The sequence below is a fragment of the Petaurus breviceps genome, unplaced genomic scaffold, assembly GCF_028583685.1.
Source record: "Petaurus breviceps papuanus isolate PSGF00001 unplaced genomic scaffold, PetGlider_PUasm1.0 400, whole genome shotgun sequence".
NCBI lineage: Eukaryota > Metazoa > Chordata > Mammalia > Diprotodontia > Petauridae > Petaurus > Petaurus breviceps.
In genome coordinates this window covers 5,519,724-5,543,510 of record NW_027186316.1, presented here as the reverse complement: position 1 = coordinate 5,543,510, position 23,787 = coordinate 5,519,724, and the positions used below count along the sequence as shown (strand labels likewise).

Below are 23,787 nucleotides of genomic sequence, written 5' to 3'. Positions count from 1 at the left end.
CTCATTCTCTGATGAGGATGACTGCCACATTTGCCTTGCCTTCCAGACATACTAGAAACAAAGACCTCTGTCCTTGCTGCTGGCTAACCTTGGTGAGTAGTAGTCACTTGCCCAGGGTCACACAGCTACTAAGTGTCTGAGGCCAGACTATTTGGACTACCACTATCTTCTAGTCATTCAAATTCACAACCTCAGACTCATGCTCTACTGACTTTAAACTAAGCAAGATGAGTCTTCCCAACTTTGGGCCCAGTGCTCTATGCACTATGGTGCCACCTAAGCTGCCCCTTGGACTATTATAATAACCTAATCAGCTCCTTGTTCCCAGTCTCTTACCTCTACATTTCATCTTCATCATGGAGTTCAAAATAAGTCTTACCCTACTCAATAATCTTCAGTGGCTGCCTCTTGCTTCTATGATAAAACATAGCAAGCCCTTCAGGAGGGCATGGAAAGTTCTTCACAATAATTCCAACCTACCTTTCCAGAATGATTTCAGATAATGCTTCTTTATATACTCTATATTCCAGCCCAAATGGACCTGCAGCTTGATATTCCATCTCTTGTCTCCCTGCCTTAGCAAAGGCTGTCCCTCATACCCAAGATACACTCCTTCCTCACCCCTGCCTACTAGAAGCCTTTACTTCCTGCCAAACTAAGCAGAGGTACCACTTCCTATATAAAGCCTTTCCTGATCCTCTTCACTTGTTTCTTTGTGCTCTTTCCCTTCTCAAAATATCTTGTTTTAACCTGTGTACATGTTGATCCTCTGGTTGAATATAAGCTTCTTCACAATAGGGATTCTTTTCTCTTTTTTTCCTTTTGTATTTCCAGTACCAGTCATGACCTCTTACATATAGGGTAGATGCTTAATAAATGTTTGAATTAAACTAAAAGATAAATGTCAACTGGTGACACCTACAGGGGATTTGAGACATTACAGCTCAACTCTATTAAACCAATTTTAAAAGTAAAAGAAAAAGGAGTGGGACGAAGTTCTGATGTTTCAAAGTATGGAATCTGGGAATGTGCAGGCATTGAAGAAATAGCTATGGTTTGGAAGAGAAGGAAGATAGTTGATGGTGGAACAGAGATATAAGAACTGGGAAAAAGATAAAAAGGAAAATGAACTGATATGAAAATACACACACACACACACACACACACACACACACTCCTGCTAACTATATGTATTTGCTCTGAGAGGAGACATTTGATTGCTGGTCATTACATAGAAGGTTGGTTCTCTGCTAGTACTGTTTAAAAAAAAATCATCATGACTTAAATTATTCCTTGCAAATTGCCCACTTTGGCTTATCTGGGCATCCTGTTGTCACCCATTCCTAGATAGATGGTGCTATAGTATACAGAGTGCCAGACCTAGGTCAGAAGACCAACCTCTGACCCTAGCCATGTGACCTTGAGCACTTAACCTCTATTTTCTTCATTTCCTCATCTGTAAAATAAGGATAATAATAGCAAATACCTCCCATGGTGGTTGCTGAGAATTAAATGAGATAATTTTAAAGTGCTTAGCAACTATGTAAATATCAGCTATTATTATTATCGTTATTTATATCATTATTGTTGAATTATGCGATGAGAAGTATTTCTGGTGATTTTACACTGCCGTCTAATGTAAAAATATGTCTAGGACTAAGAGCCATTCCCCAATTAATAAATGGTGAAAGTATATGAACAGGTAGTTCTCAAGGGAAGAAGCCCAAGCTATGAATAGCCCTATGAAAAAAAAAAAAAGCTCAACTCACTACTAATTGGAGAAATATAATAAACTAAAGCAACTTTGCAGCTCTGCCCCTCATCTATCAGATTGGCAATATTAACAAAATGAAAATGGCAAATGTTGAGGGGCTGTGGGAAAACAAAACACACTGACACTTTGGGTGGAGCTCTCCATTGATCTAGTCATACTGGAAAGCAATTTGGAATGATGCTCCCAAAAAATCACTAAGCTGTGCATAATAGCCTCTGATCCAGCAAAACTAATACTGGGCTTATATCTCAAAGAGATCAAAGAAAGAAAAAAAGGACCCCTAGGTACAAAAATATTTATAGAAACTCTTTTTGTAGTGGCAAAGAACTGCAGAGTAAGGAGTATGGCTGAAAAAATTATGATATATGAATGTAATACTAATGTGCCATAAGAACTGCTCAAAGGGATAGTTTTAGAAAACCTAGGAAGACTTGTATGAACTGATGCTAAGGCAAGTGAACAGAACCTGGAGAACAATTTAAATAACAATAACAGGAACACTGCAAAGATAAACAACTTTGAAATACTTAAGAACTCTGATTAGCATGACAAAACAGAACTCTAGAGGATCAGATAAGGAAGTATGTTTTCCATACTCTACCAGAGAGGGGATGGCCTCAGGATGCAGGAGGTATATATATTTTGGCCATGGCAAATGTGGGAATTTATTTTGCTTAACTATGCATATGTTACAAGGTTTGAGTTTTTTCCTTTTATTTTTTTTTTTTAGCTGGGGGGAAGGAACAAAAAATTTCCAGTTGAAAAATAAGATTTTTAAAAGTACACAGGTAGGGGTGCAGGTAGGTGGGACAGTGAATAGAGCACCAGTCCTGGAGTCAGGAGGACCTGAGTTAAAATCCGGCCTCAGACACTTAACACAAAAAACTAGCCGTGTGACCCTGGGCAAGTCACTTAACCCCAATTGCCCTGCCTTCCCTCCAAAAAAGAAGTATGCAGGGGGATAAAAATGAAAAAATATGCCTAAGGAGTGAGGTAGATAAAAGCAGTCCAGAAAAATATTTTATCTGTGAATAGACAAATCTCACACTCACATTCAGCCAACTCTCAATGCTAAGGGAGAGAGGAACAATGGTACAAATACTCTCAAGACCACTGAAAATTAATTTTTGTACTTAAAATATCAATATGAGAATGTCCAGGATTCTAAGAATGAACAATTCTAGGGGCATTTAGGTGGCGCAGTAAATAGAGCACCAGCCCTGGAGTCAGAAGGACCTTAGTTCAAATTCAGCCTCAGACACTTAACACTTACTAGCTGTGTGACCTTGGGCAAATCACTTAACCCCAATTGCCCTGCCTTTACATTTCCAAAAAAAAAAATAAATGAATGAGCAATTCTTAATGAAATGTAAGGCCATGAGGTGGTCTTAGAATCAGGTAGATCTGGGTTCAAATCCAGCTTTTGACACATAATGTCTGTGTGGTGCTTAGGAAATCACTCACTCACATCAGAATGACCCAGCAACTTGCTAAGAGTTTAAACTGCAGAATAGTTGTGGGTCTGCACTGGTAAAGGGATTTTCCTCCCTCAAACTTCCCATGAACAAATGAAATCAAAAGTGGGCCACCCCTGCCTCAAAAAAAAAAAAAAAGTTCAAAACAAAGACCAAATTTGGAAGAAAATTCAATTATGTAGATCCTCTCTTGCCTTCTCACTCAATGCCTTCATGCTATTTACTCCATACTGCATCTGAAAAGTTACCACTTTTGAAATTGTCAACAACCTAGGACCTGAAGAGAGATGTTTTCTCTCTAAGCTCATTGCCTGTCTGGCTCAGGCCTTCCTTGACTGGAGAAAGAGGCCTCTTGGGAGGAAGAGGGATGGGCAATTGTGTAGTTTGGTTTAAAAGGCTTTTGGGGTGGGCGTGGCTGAGATAACGAGGAAGAAGAAGGACACCATTGCAGTTCAAGAGGAGACTAAAAATCACAGAATGGAAGGGACCTTAGAGATGAAGAACCCAAGCCCCTTAGAGTTGAGCAGCCTAAGATCTGTTAGAACAAAGAACCGTACCCAAGACCAAGCAAGTGTCAGGCAGCAAAAGCTAAATACTCTCTTCTATAGCACAATTTGCACCACAAAGTCCTGTATTTAGCAGCAACTTAATCAAACTGGCTCCAGTCTTCCCAGAAACCATATGGGATATATGTTTATGGAGATTATTGTTGCTTGCATTCTTTCGATCTCAAGCTGGTTTTCAGCCTATTTTGGGTAAGTCAACAGAAAAGGTGAGATTACAAGACTACTTCATTCTACTGGTGATGGGGAATGGGTTTGTCTGATGTGACTTGCCATGCATCATAGAAGAACTCTAACTCTTTAGCAACTATTCCTGGTTACTAGAACTCCAGCCTGCTGAGGGTTTAAACATGTCTGAATTTAATGATTCAAGTATAGCAATCTCAGTATTGAATATCAGAACTCTTCTCTACTGGCTCTGCTGGAAAGATAATGTATGTAATTCTACATTGTGAACGAAAGCACCAAGAACTAAGCAGGCTCATGTTTGAATTTCTAAAGGTCATGAACTTGAGAATCAGACAGTCATCTCTGTAACCTCCAGCAAACAGAAACAAATCACCAGTTTCATCTTACTACCAGCATAAGTCTGGTTTTTATATGTACTTGGCCAAGCTTTTTGCTCTGTAACACTCATCTACAACTTTTAAACAGGTTACAGTAAAGAGACATTTTCACTCTTGGAAATGTTGTCAGTTGGACAAGCTACCATAAATATCTGAATGTACTTTATGTGTTAAAAAAAATCGTCAGAACATCTATAAACATGACTACATTTCTAAAAAGGCATATGAGTCTGAGAACCACCATGTGCTTCAGGGTGGCCCTGGGCAAACAGGCAACCTCTGCTGGCCAGACTACCACATGCTTCAGTGTAGCCCCAGGGAAACACAGAAATGCCTAATTGGTCTCAGCACACACCAGACACCAGCACTAGGACCCCAGCTCAGCACCATGTAAGCTGTCAGACCCCTACCTCCTCCAGCAGCGCCAGCTACCCTCCACCCCCTCAGCGAAGCACCAGACAGGAGGGTCCCTTGTGGGCATCAGGGTAAAATAAGTGTAGCACCAGGTAAACAGCCAGGGCCTGCAGCTCCTGGCACAAGAAGCCTGAAACAGTGCCCCTTCACCCTGGAAGCAGAACTCAAATTTAAAAGAAAGGAAAAAGGCAAAAAAATGAGCAAAAAACAATAAAAAAAAATCTGACCATAAAAAGTTATTATGGTGACAGGGAACATCAAAACACAAACTCAGAAGAAGATAACAATGTCAAAACATCCATGGGCAAAACCCCAAAGAAAAATGGGATGTGGTCTCAAGTGCAGAAAGAACTCACAGAAGAACTCAAAAAGTACCTTAAAAATCCTATAAGAGAGGCAGAAGAAAAATTGGCAGAAATGAGAGTGATGCAAGAAAATTGTGAAAAAAGAGTCAACAGCTTGGAAAAAGAAATCAAGTGCTTAAAAAGTACAGTTGCACAAATGGAGAAGCAGATACAAAAATCCACTGAAGAAACAACTTCTTAAATACAATTGGCCGAATAGAAAAGAAAGTAAAAAAGCTAATCAAGGAAAATAACTCCTTTAAAGTTAGAATTGGGCAAGTGGAAGCTAATGACTCTATGATATCAAGAATCAATTAGACATAATTCAAAAGAATGAAACAATACAAGAAAATGTAAAACAAATGACCTGGAAAATAGATCCAGGAATTTACAGAATCATTGGACTACCTGAAAGACAAACCAAAAAGAGAACCTAGAAAGCCTCTTTTGAGAAATTATCAAGGAAAACTGCCCTGATATCCTGGAACCAGAGGGCAAAATTGCCATTGGAAGAATCCACTGATCACCTAAGGAAAAAACTCCAAGGAACATTATAGTCAAATTTCAGAACTATCAGGTCTTCAAGGAAAAAATACTGCAAGTGGCCAGAAAGAAACAATTCAAATATTGAGGAACGATAGTCATTATTAGACAAGACTTAGCAGCTGCAACACTAAAAGATCGGAGGTCATGGAACATGATATTCAGGAAGGCAAAGGAGCTAGGACTACAACCAAGAACCACTTACCTGACAAAATCAAGCATAATACATCAAGGCAAGACCTGAATTAAACCAAAACATTGATCTCCAATATTAAGATCTAAGAGAAGCATAAACAGGCAAATTTCAGAAAAACCTGGAAAGACTTGTATGAACTGATGCAAAGTGAAATGAGCAAAAGCAGCAAAGCATTGTACACAGTATTAGCAACATTGTGTGATGATCAACTCTGAATGACTCAACTCTTCTCAACAACATAATGATACAACACAAGTACAAAGAACTCACAAAGAAAAATGCTATCCATATCCAGATAAAGACTCTGAATGCAGATTGAAGCATATTTTATTCACTTACTTTATTCTTTTTCGTGTTTTTTTCCTTTTGATCTGTTTCTTCTTTCACAACTGTGACTAATATTGAAATGTTTTACATAATAGCACATATACAACCTCTATCAAATTGCCTACCATTTTCAGAAAAAGGGAAGGAAGGGAAGGATAAAAATTTGGAACTCAAAATCTTGTAAAAATGAATGATAAAAATTGTTTTGACATATAATTAGGGAAAAATTGCATTTAATAATGCAAAAAAAGAAATGATAAGCAGGATGCTTTTAGAAAAGCCTGGAAAGACTTAGATGAACTGATATAAAATGAAATGAGCAGATTCAGGGGAACACTGGACACAGTAACAGCAGTATTGTACAATGATCCACTATGAACGATTTAGTTATTTTCAGCAATACAATGATCCCAAAGACTTATAATGAAAAATACTATTCACCTCCAGAGAAGAAACTGATGAAGTCTGAATACAGATTGAAGCATAATTTCTTTTACTTTCTTTTTCTTGGTTTTTTTTGGGGGGGGATCTTTTTTTCCCTACAACATGACTAATATGGAAATATTTGCATGACTGAACATGTATGACCTATATCACGTTGCTTGGTTTCTCAATGGGGGGGGGTAGAAGAAGGAAGGGAGGGTATTTGGAACTCAAAATTTTTTTTAAATGAAAGTTAAAAATTGTTCTTACATGTAATTGGAAAAGAAAATACATTTTTAAATAAAAAAAGTATATGAAAGAATTTCAAACAGAACATTTAAATAATTCCAATACTTACAGGCCTTCTATTTTAAGATGAATATTTATTTCTTCTGTGATTAAAATCTGCAACAGAAGACAACATGAGTCAACTTACAAAGTGAGGAAAATAACTGCTTTTGGAAAAACCCAAATGTAAATTGGACTGCACTAATACCTCAAGTGGTGAGAAGACAGCAAAGGGGAGACAAAGAAGAAATGGCTAGGGACATCTATTATTATTTAGTATATATTATTATCATTATAAGTAGCAAATATTAGTATTAGGGGTGTGCGTGTATGTACACACATACTGTTTAAGTATTAGTTTTAGGACTCCAAAAAAAATGCCAACTGAAGACATTCTGTAAGTGGCAGATCAAACTCTGAACAGATGTAAAGTAGCTCTAGTGGGTCTATTTTTCCCTTCTACCCCCACACCTACCCCCAGGAGATCAGGGTGGTAACAGAATATAAAAAGGCAGGAACAGAGACTATCAGAGTATCTTGAGAGGTCATCTAGTTCAACCTGTACCTGAACAGGACTACCCTTCAATAATCACCCCAAAGAACTGGTAATCCAGCCTCCACTGAATACCATTAGCACTGAAGAATTCATTGTTGTTACTGTTCATATGTTTAGTCATTCTTGACTCTTTGTGACCCTGCATGGGGTTTTCTAGGCAAAGATACTAGAATGGTTTGCCATTTCCTCCTCCATTGGATTAAGACAAACAGAAGTGAAGTGACTTGCCCAGGGTCACACAACTAGTGAGTGTCTGAGGTCACATTTGAATTCAGGTCTTCCTGACTCCCCACCCAGTGCTCTATTCACTGTAGCGCCACCACCTGGCTACCTCAGAGAATTCACTTCTTCCTGAGAAAACCCATTCTGCCAAGTTTTTCCTTACATCAAGCCAACATCTGCCACTCACCAACTTCTCCCAGTTGTTACCTTAGTTCTGGCCTTTAGGGTCAAGCAAAATTTAATCCATCCATCTAACATTCTATATAGTTGAAGATAGTAACTATGTCCCTCAATTCTTTTCTCCCTCATTAAATTCCACCCCCCCTTCCCCTATCTCTTCAACAAATTCTCTTGTAGTATTATCCCCAGATCTTAGTCCTCATTGGAGTCATTTTGATGTTATCTGACTTGATGTAAAATGTGACACTGTCTACACCAGGAAGCATGGTGGAATTATCACCACTCTTGTTTTTTAAAGGAATGTTCTATTCAGAAAAATCACAGGATCATAGATCTGAAATAGAAACTATCTCAGAGGCCATGTCACCAAACTGTCCCCATTTTCCACATTAATAAAGGGGATCAAGGAAATAGCCCACAGCCTGAGAGCATCATAACCGTTTTGGCTGCCAAGTTATGTGGTTATGTCCAGATCATAGAATCCTAGAACATTGGTTTAGAAAAGATCTCAATGTTACCTAGTCTAACCCTTCTCATTTTATGGACTGGAGGTAAATTGGAGGTTACATTGTTACATACATAATATGGCCTTCATCCCATACCTGTGAAGCAAGTATAATACTTTTCTATTCTTATTAAATTTTGTAATTTCCTTCAAAACTGAAGCAATAGAGACATTATATAGGATTTCTTCAGAGTATTGACGAGCTCCTCCAAACCAAATCAAAACAGGCAGACACAGGAAAAGACTGAAAAAATATGGTGCAAAATATGGCTCAAGATTAAGAAATAAGAGGTTAAAAGCTTACAAATTACACAGAAGCCTTATCTACTTGTGTATCATGCACATCATCAAAGAAGAATTTCTTCCAGATGATAGTACAAAGGCAATGGAAATTCAGATTTCATCTAGAAGAGAATACATTTAGATGATCTGAACATCCTGGTTGAATGGCTTAGCCCAAAGAGTAGTCATCAAGGAGATTGGCATCAACTTGGTGTGAGGTCTGCAATGGATGTCCCAGGGACCTATGTCTGGTCCTGCACTACGTGGATAAAGGTACTGATGACATTCTTATTGAATTTGCAGCTGACATAAAGCTAGGGGAGATGGCTAACATATGGGGTGACAAGATCCAGAAAGATCTTGACAGGCTAACATTTTGGGCTGGAAAATCAATGACAGTATTCATAAAAAAATAAGGTAAGCAAGAGGAGATTTATAACTATCAACCAATCTATATACTTTCCCATGAATAAGTGAAAAAGCATTTATTATGCACTTTCTATATACAAGGCACTATGCTAAGCTCTGAAAATACACGAAATGAGAAAGTCCCTGACTTACATTCTAATAAAGGAGATAACCGATACAGAACAATGGTGGCCAGGCACAGGAATTTGGGTCTGAGGGAGTCACGGGGATGGTGAATTGGTTTATAGGGCAGTCAGCTGACATACCCTTTCCAAAAGAAATCTGTTGAAAGAAAATACTGTTGATTTGATTACTGTGTCCAAAAAGACAAAGAGATGGAAGGAACAGGAGGGGTGGGGAATAGGATATGCATGTAGTTAGCAGATGACCTGGGTGGGTGGGTGGATGGGATGGGATGTGAATCATCCCGTCTGGTCTGAGATGGTTTTGTTCTGAGGTTATAGTGGGCTAAGAAAGTTTATACTCATTCAACGTGGCTCAGCCCCAGGGTGGGAGTTCAAAGCTAAATAGAGTAACTTCACAATAAGGGGGGATTTGGGGCATAGATTCTAGAGATCCTGTGTACAGGATGCTACTACAGGTCAAGAGAAACTTGAGTTGCCAGGGTAGATGGCAAGATGACCCTGGTGGATGGCATGTGAATCATCTTTATATGTAACTGTTATGAGAATAAAGTTGGATCTATGAAATGAATATTGTATCTATTCTTTATGGAAGATTTATGAGAGGATATACATGATGGAACGGCATGGATGGGATTCAATCTAGACTGCCAGGAGACCCACATTAGGGAGATCACAAAGTCAATGAGGTACCAAAAGTATCTCAGGCGGTACTGTGAGGCAGGTAAATTGTTCTACTTTATAATGGAGTAGCCCTCCTAAGAGTTGATAGTGAAAACGTTTTTGGCTCTTTGAAAAATGTCAGCTCTGGCATAGTATAACCGATGAAAGGAATGAATGAATGAATACAGAGGTAATGGACAGTGTGCCCCTGGATAAGTCACTTAGCCTCTACCTCAGTATCTTCACCTGTAATTGAAGTGAGGACCTGGAGTAAGGTTGGAGTAAGGACCTGGATTCAAATACTGCCCCTGACACATACTAACAATATGACCATCTTCTCTGTGCCCTAGGAAACTCTATAAAATGAAATGATAGCAGAATTACTCATATCATTAGTGGAGATAGTTTCCCCCACAGATTAAATCATTGTAAGGATCAAAAGAGATAGTGTGATTGGACTATTTTGGAGAGTAGTGATGAAATTTTAAGGGTGAAGATGGGGGGCATAACCAATTTAGGGCCTTAATTTTTCTAAGTGTCTATGAGCCATTCCCCAACTGATAAATGGTCAGAATATGTGAACAGGTGATTTTCAAACGAAGAAATCTAAGTTATCAACAATCATATGAGAAAAATGCTCTAAATCGCCAATAGAGAAATGCAAATTAAAGCACCACTCCACACCCATTGTATTGACAATGATGACAAAAGAGGAAAATGACAAATGTTGGAAGGGCTCTGGGAAAACAAACACACTGTTGATGGAGTTATGAATTGGTCCAGCCATTCTGGAAAGCAATTTGGATTTATGCCCAGAAAGTTATTAAACTGTACATATCCTCTGACCCGGCAATACCACTAGTAGGTCTAGGACACAAATAAATAAAAGAGGAAAAGAGCCAATATGTACAAAAATATTTATAGCATCTCTTTTTACTCCCCCAAATTGGAAATAGGAATAGGGCATTCCTATCGGGGAATGGCTTAAAGAAATAGTGGTATATGAATGTAATGGAGCATTACTGTGCTATAAGAAATAATGATGGAGTAGGAAATGGTGAACCACTCCAGTATCTTTGCTAAGAAAACCCCAAACGGAGTTGTGAAGAATCAGAAAAGACTGAAATGACTAAACAACAAAATTTGAATGGCAACTAGATGGTACAGTAGATAGAGTGCTGGTTCTGGAGTCAGGAAGACCTGAGTTCAAATTAGGCCTCAGATACATACTAGTTGTGTGACCCTTGGCAAGTCTCTTACCCCTGTTTGCCCCAGTTTCCTCATCTGTAAAAATGAGCTGGAGAAGGAAATGGTAAACCACTCTAGTATCTGCTAAGAAAACCCCAAATGGGGTCACAAAGAGTTGGACACATCTGAGCAACAAGACCAAAAGAGGCAATTAAAAGAACAATTCAGAACTGATACAGAGTGAAGTGAGCAGAACCAGGAGAACAATTTATACAATGACAATGATATTATAGAGTAAAAGAAAATTTGAAATGAAAGAAAACATTGAAAGACTTCAGATTCTAATCAATGCAATGATAAGCCACAAACCCAAAAGAGAGAATTTGTTTTGCTGGACTGTGTAGAGATGTATTGAGGAATTTGTTTTTTGAGTTGAGCTTTTAAAAAAAAATTAGCTCAGCGCAGGGGTAGAAGTAGTGGGAGACGCAGCTTCATTTACAAAAATACTTGTTACTTGGGGGAAAAAAAGTTTTAGTAAGACTAAGCATCTTAGTCTTGTTTAAGATGAGTGGTAATTAGTAGTAACCTTCCAATTCTGAGAAGGAAATATGGTGTTGTAAAATGCAGTTGAATAATCTAGTGTTTGATAAACCCATCCAAGCTTTTGGAGGAAGAAATCTGACAAAAACTGTTGGGAAAACTGGAAAGTAGTCTGGCAGAAACTAGGCACAGAATAACATCTCACACCAAGATAAGGTCAAGATGGATACATGATTTTGACATAAAGAGTGCTATCATATGCAAACTAAGGGAGCATGGGAAAACTTACCTGTCAGAGCTATGGATAAAGGAAGAATTTATGACCAAACAGGAGACAGACAGGATCATGGGAGGCAAAATGGATAATTGTGATTACATGAAATTTAAAAGGGTCTGTACAAACAAAACCAATGCAGTCAAAATTAGAAGGAAAGGGGAGGGGAATTTATGGTAAGTTTCTCTGATAAAGGCCTTATTTCTCAAATATATAGGGAACTGAGTTAAATTTATAAAAAAAAAAAAAGAACCATTCCCAATTGGTAAATTGTCAAGGTATATGAAAAGGAAGTTTTCAGAAGAAGAAAACAGAGCTATCTATAGTCACATGAAAAATGAAAATTAAAATTAACTCTGAGGTGTCCCCTCACACTTACTAGATTGGCCAAGATAACAGAAAAGGAAAATAACAGATGCTGAAGGGGTTGTGGGAATACAGGTATACTGATACACTGTTGATGGAGTTGTGAACTGATCCAATCCTTCTGTAGAGCAGTTTGGAACTATGCCCAAAGGGTTATAAAATATGCATACCCTTTGACCCAGTATTACCACTACTAGGTCTGTATCCCAAAGAGATCAAAGAAAAAGAAAAAGGACCTATTTGTACAAAAATATTTATAGCAGCTTTTTTTTGGTGGTGGCAAAGAACTGGAAATCAAGGGAACACCCATCAATTGGGTAATGGTTGAACAAGTTATGGTAAATGATTATGATGGAATACTGTTGTGCTGTAATAAATGAGGAGGAGGAGGATGGTTTCAGAAAAATCTAGGAAGACGTAAACTGATACAAAGTGAAGTGAATAGAACTAGGAGAGCACTGTTTATACAATAACAGCAACTGTAACAGCGATAACTATTAAAAACTTAGCTACTCTGATTAATATAATGTCCCAAGATAGTTTCAAAGGACCATGATGAAAAATGCTATTCACCTTCAAAGAGAGAGCTGATTAACTCTGAGTACAAATTGTTTTTCACTTTATATTTATTGCCTTTTTTTTGGCAACATAGCTAATATGGAAACGTTTTGCATGACTTCACATGTATAATGGGTATCATATTGCTTGCTTTCTCAAATGGGTGGGGGAGGGGCTGGCGGGAGGGAGAGAATTTGGAACTCAAAATTGTTTTAAAATAATCTAAAAAAAATATTTTAAATACACAGGAGGAAAAGTCGTCTTGTTTCATACAGCCTAGAAAAAGCCAGAGGTGCTGTTACAGTCTAGGCAGGAAGTGAATGTAGGGCCACGGCCTGTAGTTACCCAAAGAGTGGACATTGTTTAAAAAGAATCAACAGTGTTTAGTGACAGATGCTAATAAAGGACAAAGGAACAAGAAGAATTGGAAATTGATAGGAGTGCTACTACTGAGGAAAGAAAACACCTCCACATATATTAGACATATTTTTTATGATATAAAGTCATGCAAAGTAGAGTTTTAGGCCATTCAGGAAAAGCTGGGTCCATATCCTCCTCCTGACCCTCCCTAACTGTGGGACACTGCTAAGTGCCTCAGAGGAAATAAGAGAGCCTTTGTCATGATTCTTTTTAAGGCACTGCCAGAATTTCTTAGCTGGAAAACAAGACATCCAGAGCCCTTTCTCAAAGATTCCAGGTAAACATACTATTAAAAAAACAGAAAGAAAGAAATCCAGTTTCTGAAGTGTAAATTTACCCTGTCATTTGGAGGAAGGGGGAGGAGGAAGGGGGGGAAATGATACTACTGAGGACATATTAGCACCTCAGCAGAAGACTTTCTAATTCTTCAGTTTGCATTGTAAACCTCATGGATATTAGCCCACCGCTAAGCTTTCATTGTAATATATAACCTGGACTGCTGAGTGGCATGAAGGAAACATGATTCTACCTAAGGACTAACAACATGTGACAGCAAAAGTAATAATATATTGAGAACATAAAGTCAAATATGAAGATATTATGTAAAATTCAGGAGAATAATGTGCAAAAGTCTTCAGTTTACAAATTCTAACAATGGAAGCTATGGATGTGGGAATCTCTTTTTAAAAAGATGTTAGGATTAAGGGGGTGCCCATGAATTGGGGAATGGCTGAACAAGTTGTGGTATATGCATGTTATGGAATACTATTGCGCCATAAGAAACGGGGAGCAGGCGGTCTTCATATTTACCTGGAGAGGCTTAAAAGAACTGATGCTGAGTGAGAAGAGTAGAACCAGGAGGAATTTGTACACAATTACAGACACAACGTATGTGTGATGACCAACTTTGATAGACTGGACTCTTCTCAACAATACAGGGATATAAGTCAATCCCAAAAGACGCATGATGGAGAGAAAAACGTGCATCCAAAGAACTAGAAAGAACTAAATTTATATCCAGGTGGAAGCAAAATACCTGATCTTTTTCGTTCTCTTATTTGATTTTATGTCCTCTTTACCATTTTTCATTCCAGCTGGTACAATCCACCCTTATAACCTGACCATTGTATAATGTTAAAGTATTTACAGATCCTATACTTGATAATAAGCTGCCATGGGGGGGAGGGGAGGGAGGGGGACAAAATGTGAAATTCAAGGAATTGTGGAATTGAATCCTGTAAACTAAAAGGAAACAAACAAATTAATCAATTAAAGTTTAAAAAAAATTTTTAAAAAAAGATGTTAGGGATGGCTGGGTGGCGCAGTGAATAGAGCACCAACCCTGGAGTCAGGAGGACCTGAGTTCAAATCTTGCCTCAGACACTTAACACAAAAAACTAGCCATGTGACTTTGGGCAAGTCACTTAACCCCAATTGCCCTCCAAAAAGCAAAAAAAAAAAAAGGTGTTCAACATCATGGCTTAACTTGCCATGTAAATGCCTACAATATTATCACGAAGTTCATATTCGAGCCCCTTTTCTTCAAGACCAAAGTAACTTGGCTCATTGAAATTCATTCTCTTTTATCTCTCCATAGCCTCCATGTTCAATTCTGCATCCTTAGTAGCACAATTTTCTCTCCATTCCTGGGCTTTGAAATCCGGAAATTCAAAATCTTCCATTCCTTTTGTTCTTGCCCCACATTATCTAATCTGTCACCAAGTCCTACTGAGTCCTCTCCTCACATATTTTTCAGATCTGCTCTTCACCTGGATAATAAGTCCTGACCCTAATTTCATCTCTTATTTAGATGACCAGGCTGGAACTGCCCCTTGGTTTCTCGAGATCTATGTGGCAGAAAGATTCCACTTCCTCCTAACCACACTATTCCCCTTCTCAGAACCAGGAAGTGGTTCTCTGCCACTTAATCAGAACTAAGACATTTCATAGTAAACTTTAAGACTCAAAATCAACTATGTCACCCCCTCCCCCAGGCTTACTTCACAATGGGCAAATAGATCTTAACCCTGCCAGTAGACGATTCTTTCACCTCTGAGTCATTCACTTCTCCAGGAAGAAGTTGGTTGCGTTTGTTTCTGGCACTTATGTTCAAATATTACTTACTTTCTAAGGTGAGGGGGGTCTGAGAGAGACCTGTCTACTGGCTATGGGCTAAGGGGGAGGGAGAAGTCATTCTATGTCTGAGAAGAACCTTGGTTCAAATCCTGTCACTTTTTTTTTGGAGGTAGGAAGGCAAGGCAATTGGGGTTAAGTGACTTGCCCAAGGTCACAAGGTAGTTAAGTACCAAGTGTCTGAGGCCTGATTTGAACTCAGGTCCTCCTGACTCCTGGGTAGTGCTCCATTCACTGTAGTGCCCCCTAGCTGTACCAGCTGTCACTTTCTAAGTGACTTTCTGGACCTGTGTCCTCTGAGGGGGTTCAACTGGGTGATCTTTATATATCATTTTATCATTTGCAAAGTGAGTATTGATTGACAAGACAAAAAATAACTGAGAATTACTGAGTCTTTTATGAACTCCATTATTGCTCTAGCTAATAAATAATAAATAACAAAATAAATGACCTGCTCAATAGGCTTACACATTTTTTTTTCAATTAGGGGCACCATAACAGAAATCTGGGATGAACTCTGCTGCTTAGAACATGGTGTCAATGGGGCCAAGATTCTAGGTCTGATTCCTATACATGCCAGCTGATTACAGGGGTAGAACTTGTGCTCCTTAACAAGCATGGGGCTGGAAGAGACCTCAGACATCATGGAGTGGGGTCCAACCCAATCCTTTTACAGATGAGGAAACTTGAAACTTGTCCAGGGTCAGAAAGGTAGTAAGCAGTAGGGCTAGGATTTGGACTCCCAATTATGTGATGTAGAGGCATGGAAATCTAGGCCTTGCTAGGTGGCTGAGCTAGAACCTTCCCCTTCTGTATCCAATGATAGAGAGCAAACAGCAGAGATGCTGAAAGAAGGTCCTGGCTTCTGCTTTCTCAGGATCTTCACAGATGACTGGAAGGAGAGTTCAAATCTTAGTTCAGGAAAGATTAGGCTTGCTCTATTTGGCACAAAAGGGCAGAATGAGGAACAAACAGGTCTATGTTACAAAAGGTGGCAGATTTTGTCCTGATGTTAGGAAAACCCTGTAACAATGAGAGTTAACAGTGTGATGGGGCTGTCTTGGAAGAACAGAATTTCTCCTACAAGATCCACAAACACACTAATGCTTGGTCAGGTCCTAAAGGATCTTTGAGGGCTCTTCTAGCTCTCAGATACTGTGAGCTATTTCACAAAGTCACAAACATACAAGATGTCAAGTGGGAAGGGATCCAAAAGCCTCATTTTACAGTGGAGGAAACGGAGGCCCAGGGAGGGGAAGGGAATGGTCCAAAGGCATGCAGGTCCTATATCGGAAGTGGGATCTGAACCTAGTCAGGCTTTCTTTGCCCAGTACCAGGCTTCTTCCCTGTCGCTACTGATCATCACAAAGGGAACCATAAAAAAAGATATTTAACAGCACTTACACCACTGGGATCAGACACTCACTTTACTGGCAAATATACCAGAATTGCAGTATTGTAAGGGGCCTCAGAGGGCACTTAGTCCAATTCATATTTGAAGAACTGTCTCTCTGGGAGCCCATACCACTTCTGGAGTGCTGATCTTTAAGTTCTTCCTTATATCCCAACCTGAAATCTGCCTTTTGGCAATTTACAACTGGTCCAGCTAGCTGGAGCCTTTGGGCCCAGGCAGAACAAGTAGACATCACACTGAGAGTACTGGAAGGGGCCTCAGAGACCTGTACTCCCAAAAGAATTCCCACTACAGGACGGCCAGGTAGCACAGCAAGTAAGAGCACCGGCCCCAGAGTCAGGATGACCTGGAGATCGAATCTGGGCTCAGACACTTAGCACTCACCCAGAAACACCTGGCCGTGTAACCTTGAGCAAGTTACTTAACCCCAATTGCTTAGGGGCGGCCAGGTGGCTCAGCGAGTAAGAGCACCAGCTCCAATGTCAGGATGACCTGGGATCGAATCTGGGCTCAGATACTTAGCACCACACCCAGAAATAACTGGCCGTGTAACCTTGAGCAAGTTACTTAACCCCGATTGCTTAAAAAAAAAAAAAGAATTCCCACTACAGCATAGCTTACAGATGACTGGTCAATTTTTGCTTAAGCTCTCCAATGAGGGGGAATGCCCTCTATCCTGGTTCTTTTAGACAGCTCAAATCTTTAGGACATCTTTCCTGACAAAAAGCTTCAATTTGGGACAGGTAGGTGGTGCTGCAGTGGATAGAGAGCCGACTCTGGAGTCAGGAGGACCTGAGTTCAAATCTAGTGTAGACACGTACTAGCTGTGTGACCCTGGGCAAGTCACTTAACCTCAATTGCCTCCAAAAAACCTGAAACAAAACAAAACCTCCAATTTGTCTTCTTTATGACTTTCACAATTCTTGCTCCTGGCTTTGCTCTCTGGGGCTAAGTAGCTCAAGTGTATACTCCCTCTTCCAAATAATAGCCATTCAAATACTTGAACACAATTTCAAGTTCCTTCCAAGGCTTCTCTTCCCCTTGCTTGAAGCAGCAGCAGGATTCTTCTCCTTGATAAAAGGGAGATTGCTTTATCAGCAAGCACCTATTAAGAGCTTACTATGTTGCCAGACTGTGCTAGGGGAAGGGGATAAACTACAAAATAACAGTCCTTGTCCTCAAGAAGCTTACAGTCTGGGGGAAGGAGGGAGGCCACATACAACATATATCCACATATATGTTTATTGAGGCAAATCCTTGAGGACAGAGACCACTTCATTTTGAGTTCATATGTACAAAACACAAGGAAATTTCAGGAGGGGATTCCCTCTAGTACTTGGGGAGAAGGGCAATGAGGAAAGGTTTCATTTAAGAGACAGCACTTGAGCTGACCTCTGAAGGTGCAGTGCAGGAGGAGCAAGTGTATTCCAGGCACTGGGGAACATTAGAGATGGAAAGTCATGTTTGAGGAAGTGCAAGTTTGACTATAATGAGGAATGAATCATAGAAGAATATATATATATATATATATATATGTGTGTGTGTGTAATTATTATTATTCTATATAATAAACCTGGAAAGAAGGCCAGAGCCAGGCTACAGAGGGCTTTCAATGCTCAGTAGAAGACTCAGTAGTTTCTCCTAAAAGTAACTGGGAGCTAGGGGTGGCCAGGTGGCGCAGTGAGTAAGAGCGCCGGCCCTGGCATCCAGAGACCCGGGATCGGTTCTGGCCTCAGATACTTGGAACCCACACAAAATAACTTGGCCGTGTAACCTTGAGCAAGTTACTTAACCCTAATTGCTTTAAAAAAAAAGTAATTGGGAGCCACTAGAAATTACTGAGCAGGGGAGAGACAAATTCAGACCTGCTTTAGGAAAATCACTTTGGCAGCTATGTGGAGAATGGATCAGACAAAGAGGAAATTTAATCAGGAGAGCTGATTAGGCTACTTCACTAGTCCAAGGGCTTCTTAAACTTTTTCTACTTGTGACCCCTTTGGTGCTTCTTTAAAAAAAATTTTTTTTTGGGGGGAAGGCAAGGTAATTGGGATTAAGTGACTTGCCCAAGGTCAAAGAGCTAGTAAGTTCAGCGCTTCTTAAACTGTAGGTTTCGACCCCATCTGGGTCTAGTCCAGGTTCAAGTTGATAAAGCCCCACTGTATAAGTGGAGACAAGGGGCTAATTCTTGAGATACTATGGAAATGGAATCAACCAGACTTGGCACCTGAGCAGACATGTGGAATGTGTGAGAATGATGAATAGAGGATAACTTCAAGGCTGATGAACCTGAGTGAACAACGTTCCTGCCTAAAATAGTGAATTAGCAACTTTTCTTGGCGTGGGGGAAAAAAAAATCAGAAAGTACAGGTGTTCCCCCTTTTGGTTTAGATATATCAAGGGTCAGAATAAAAAATTACTGTAAATGGGAATTTGGGGAGAGTTTTGCAGAAGCTGCAGGTGACACAGAAAAAGTTTTGAAACTCAGAAATGCATAAAATGTATGTATAATATGAAGATATCTTATTTAAACATATTTACATTATTATATATTTAAACATATTTTATCATATATACTACAAACACCCCACAAAAGAAAAATAAAAAATTCAGACTTCTTCTCTGGTATGAAGGGAGGGCCAAAAATTTTTACACAGATTTTCCAGATCTCAGGAGTATCATGCCCCTAACCCCACAATGTGTGGGGAATACAGCAGAAAAGGATGCTTTTAAAACTAGAGCTATGTATGGAGGTGGTGGTGGTGATGAAGATCCCCCTTTGACCATAAGTGTTTATATATTTGCTTGCTGGGGGGGGGGAGGCAGGGCAATTGGGGTTAAGTGACTTACCCAAGGTCACACAGCTAGTAAGTACTAAGTGTCTGAGGCGAGATTTGAACTCAAGTCCTCTTGACTCCAGGGCCAGTGCTCTATTCACTACTGAGTCAACTAGCTGCCCCAAATGTTTATATTTCTTTGCCCCAAATGTTTATATTTCTTATCAGTTCACTTCAACATTCCTCACTTTTCCTATCTGGGTATCTCACTTATTATCCAAGGATGGTATTCTATCCAGTGCTTCTTAAACTGTGGGTCAAGAGCCCATATGGGGTCACGAGTGGAAAAAAGTTTAAGAAGCCTTTTCTATAATGTCTTTCCTAGAGCAGAAGCTAAGTATAGAAGTGGACAGTCACAAAAGAATCCAGAAACATACTCAATGATATTGGCATGAGCATAATACTGTGCTGAAGAGCTCATTTCTTTCCTCCATCAGAAAAACATTAAGGTTTTCGAAAAGAGAGACAATGGTGGCATCCATCATTTTAATGGCATCCATCCATTAAAATCCATATCCATGCTGATAGAGCAGTCTGAGTCTAGCAGATTGAAAGTCCAATAAGGTGAAAATGAGGGCATTCTGGTGAACCACACTGGACAGGCTACTGAACTGGAGTGCCATTATAGACTGGCAACTCAATAGGAGGAATAAGAAATTTAGAGAATTCATAAAGCAAGGCGCATGATATATGTTATTGAACACCCACTTACAACTGGAGGAATTGAAGTTCACCAAATTCACTCCCTGAATTCACTCATTAAATATTTACTAAGCATTATGTCTCAAAGCATTTTGTAGCTACAAACAAGGAAAAGACAGTCCTCACCCATGGGACCTTTCAATCTAGGCAGGGAGGGCAAGAGAGAGTCTCTTTAAAGAGGGGTTGATTTGATCTGTGTCTAGGAAGGAAGAGTTACATGGGGAGGATATTTTAAGTAGAAGGGATGGCAAGCAGTCCAAACTGTTTGAATGAAGGAGAATGATGGGAAATTAGGATAAGAATATTGAATAAGAGGTTGGAACTTTGAATACCAACCTAAGAAGTTTTGATTTTATTTGAGCCACTGATTTTTTTTTATTAGCAGAGTAAAGTAAGAAAGATTATATTTCAGAGTTGTACTTTAGAAAGAGTCGTCTGGAAAGAAATTCCCTATATCAAACATAGCCTGTCTTGTCCCGTGTCTTTGCTGCCCTCCTCCGCATTCCCACTCTCCTACAGTGGGCTGCCCACTCCCTTACCTACCTCTCAAGGTCTCCTGGTTCCATTCTACAGCTTGCTTCTCTTTAAAACGACTTACATGATGATAAAATACTTCAGTGTCTTCTTTTATTATGTAACATTAAAGTTGACAGTAATTCTGATTTTGTAAGCATGTGCATTCAATTACAAATGAAAATATTCCAAGTTTTTGGAACATTTTTCCAGTTGGTATCAACTTAGATTCCCCTTGAAATTTTGTAATTGTAGAATGGGGTGGGAAACCTGTGGCCTTGGAGGCCACATATAGCCCTCTAGGACCTCAAGTGCAGCCCTTTAATAAAAGGATTTGTTCTATAAAACTTGGACTCCTTCAAAAGGCCGAAAGTTCCCCACCCCTGGTGTAGACACTGCCTTTTTAGACAGTAGATAACCAATGTGTTTGATAAGTCATTAAGAAAGTATCTGTAATATCTCCAATCATTATCATACTATCTCTCTTATATAAGAATATCTTTCTAGGAACTCTGTGGCCTCAAACTGAGAATATCATTTTTATAAGGAGCCTTTCTATATAGAATCATAAAACCACATATTTGGAGCTGGAAGAAACCTTAGATGTCCGACCCATTCATTTTACTGATAAGGAAATTGAGGCTTTATTACATAGATAGAATAGGGAGGAAGCATCATGTTGTATAGAGACCCCTGGGACTGAAATTATGAAAACTCATGTTTGATCCTGCCTTAGATACTTCCAGCTATGTGACCTCAGGCAAGTGATTTAACTTCTCAGCTTTAGTCATGAAAGTGTGATATAAATGTTATTATTATTACAATATACTGTCTCAGTTATCTATCCAGAACAGACTCACTTTTAGGCCTGACTGATAAGAAATATCCACTTCTTGTCTGAATGTTTCTAGCTCTCAGTTTTATCTACAGACTGTTACAAATTCAAGGACTAGCTAGGGAAGGAAGTGGTGATTACAAAGAGTCAGTAGGGCTTCATTAAGAACGGGTCACACCAGACCAAATAGCTTTTTTTTGACAGTTACTAACCTAGAAGATCAGGGGAATGATATTTATCAAATGGTTTGCTAAAATCTAGGTAAAGTAAATCATAGTATTCTTATAGGAAAATTCGAAGAAGTGGCCTAGAGAACATAATTAAATGGATTCAGAATTGGTTGAATGGCTGGACTCCAGAGTAATTCATGGTCCAATGTCCACTTGGAAAGAAGTTTCCAGTGGAGTGACCCAGGGATCGATGCTGAACCTGAGAAGGTCCTCATGCCTAGTACACACTGAGGGATTGATAGTGAACCTGAGAAGGTCCTTGTACCTAGTACAGACTCAGGGATTGGAGCTGGACCTGAGAAGGTCTTCATGCCTAGTAGAGACTCAGAGCTGGACCCGAGAAGGTCCTTGTACCTAGTACAGACTCAGGGATTGGAGCTGGACCTGAGAAGGTCTTCATGCCTAGTATAGACTCAGGGTTCAACGCTGTACCTAAGAAGACTCTCATGTCTAGTACAGACTCAGGGATCAATGTTGAACCTGAAAAGGTCCTTGTACCTAGTACAGAGCCTCCCACATTGCAAATGTTCAAGAAATGCTAGTTGATTGCAAACTAAATGCGGCAGAGATAAGCATAAAATTTTATAAGAGTTGAAAAAAGATCAAGTCCAGGAGAAGGGAAGCACAGTTGGACAAAAGTTTGTCTGAAAAAGGATGGGGGGAGAGTGGTTCTTCATGGATGGCAAGCTCATTATGAGTTTAATGCAATGAGATTTAATGCAAATTAATCTTAGGTCATACTAAGAAACATAGCTGGAATCGGACAGTATAGGAGTTTAGAAACCACAAAGAGATGTTTGCATTTTATCAAGAGGAAGCTCCGGTCAAGCCTACGCATAAGAAACATTTTAGAGGCAGCCCAAGGATACCAAACCTGGAATCAGGAAAACCTGATGTCACTGAAGACACTGGGCAAGTCAGAATCCCTCTTAGCCTCAGATTCCTCATCTGCAAAATGGGGACAATAATAACACCAACCTCTCAGGGTTGTTGTGAAGTAATATTTATAAAGCACTTTGCAACCCTTAAAGCATTATATTCGTGTTAGATGTGGTTTTTTTTTTTTTTTGAGATTAACTGGAGAGACTGGATATGAGGAGAGTGACTGGAGAGGGGGGATGGGAGACTTCTTTTTTTTGCCTTTTTTGGGGAAGGCAATAGGGATTAAGTGACTTACCCAAGGTCACATGGCTAGTAAGTGTTAAATGTCTGAGGCCGGATTTGAACTCAGGGCCTCCTGACTCCAGGGTCGGTGCTCTGTTCATTTCGCCACCTAGCCAACCCCTGCCTCTAACAGTTCAAGTAAAAGGCAATTAAGGGCCTTAAGGGCAAAAAAGGGCCTTCACCAGGGTGATGGCTATGTAAGTGGAGAGAAGGGGACAGATGTGAGATATATTGTGCTCAAATAACAAGACATGGTGACTGATTAGATGTGGGGGGTTATAGAAAAAAGTAGAAGCTTATCTCTGAGGTTTTGAACATGACTAGAAGGATAACAGAAACAGGTAATTCAGGAAAAAGAGTAGGTTTAGGGGCAAATAAACGAGGTTAAGTTTGAGATATCAATGGGACGTCCAGTTGGAGAAATCCCAAAGGCAGTTGGTGATGGGGAAAATGGAGTTCAGGAGACAGACTGGGATTGGATAGAAATATCTAAGTGTTATTTGCATAGAAGTGACAGTTGAATTGGAGGGAATCAATGAGGTCAATACAAGCAGAAAAGAAGGTCCTTGAGAGAGAACTGGGATACATTTATCCATACATAAGGGGTAGAAAGAAAGACTAAGTAAGTGAAGGAGATTGAGAATGAGTAGTTAGTCAAGTAGGGGGAAGACTCAGGTCCCTACCTCCCCAGCCCCCCCCCCCCCCCCCAGTCCCCAGGAACAGTCTGGGAATTCTATTACAGCT

The 23,787-nt window shown here is 39.6% G+C and overlaps 1 protein-coding gene across 8 annotated transcripts in view; it reads right to left on the bottom strand.

Annotated features, from left to right (window-relative positions):
• ACSL4 (acyl-CoA synthetase long chain family member 4) overlaps positions 1-23,787 on the bottom strand; it is an 81,849-nt gene that overhangs the window by 48,965 nt on the left and 9,097 nt on the right. For all 8 annotated transcript variants that reach the window (XM_069100426.1, XM_069100428.1, XM_069100429.1 and 5 more), the window contains one exon: positions 6,984-7,030. The gene's annotated coding sequence lies outside the window, so the exon portion shown is untranslated. The remainder of the gene's footprint in view (positions 1-6,983; positions 7,031-23,787) is intronic.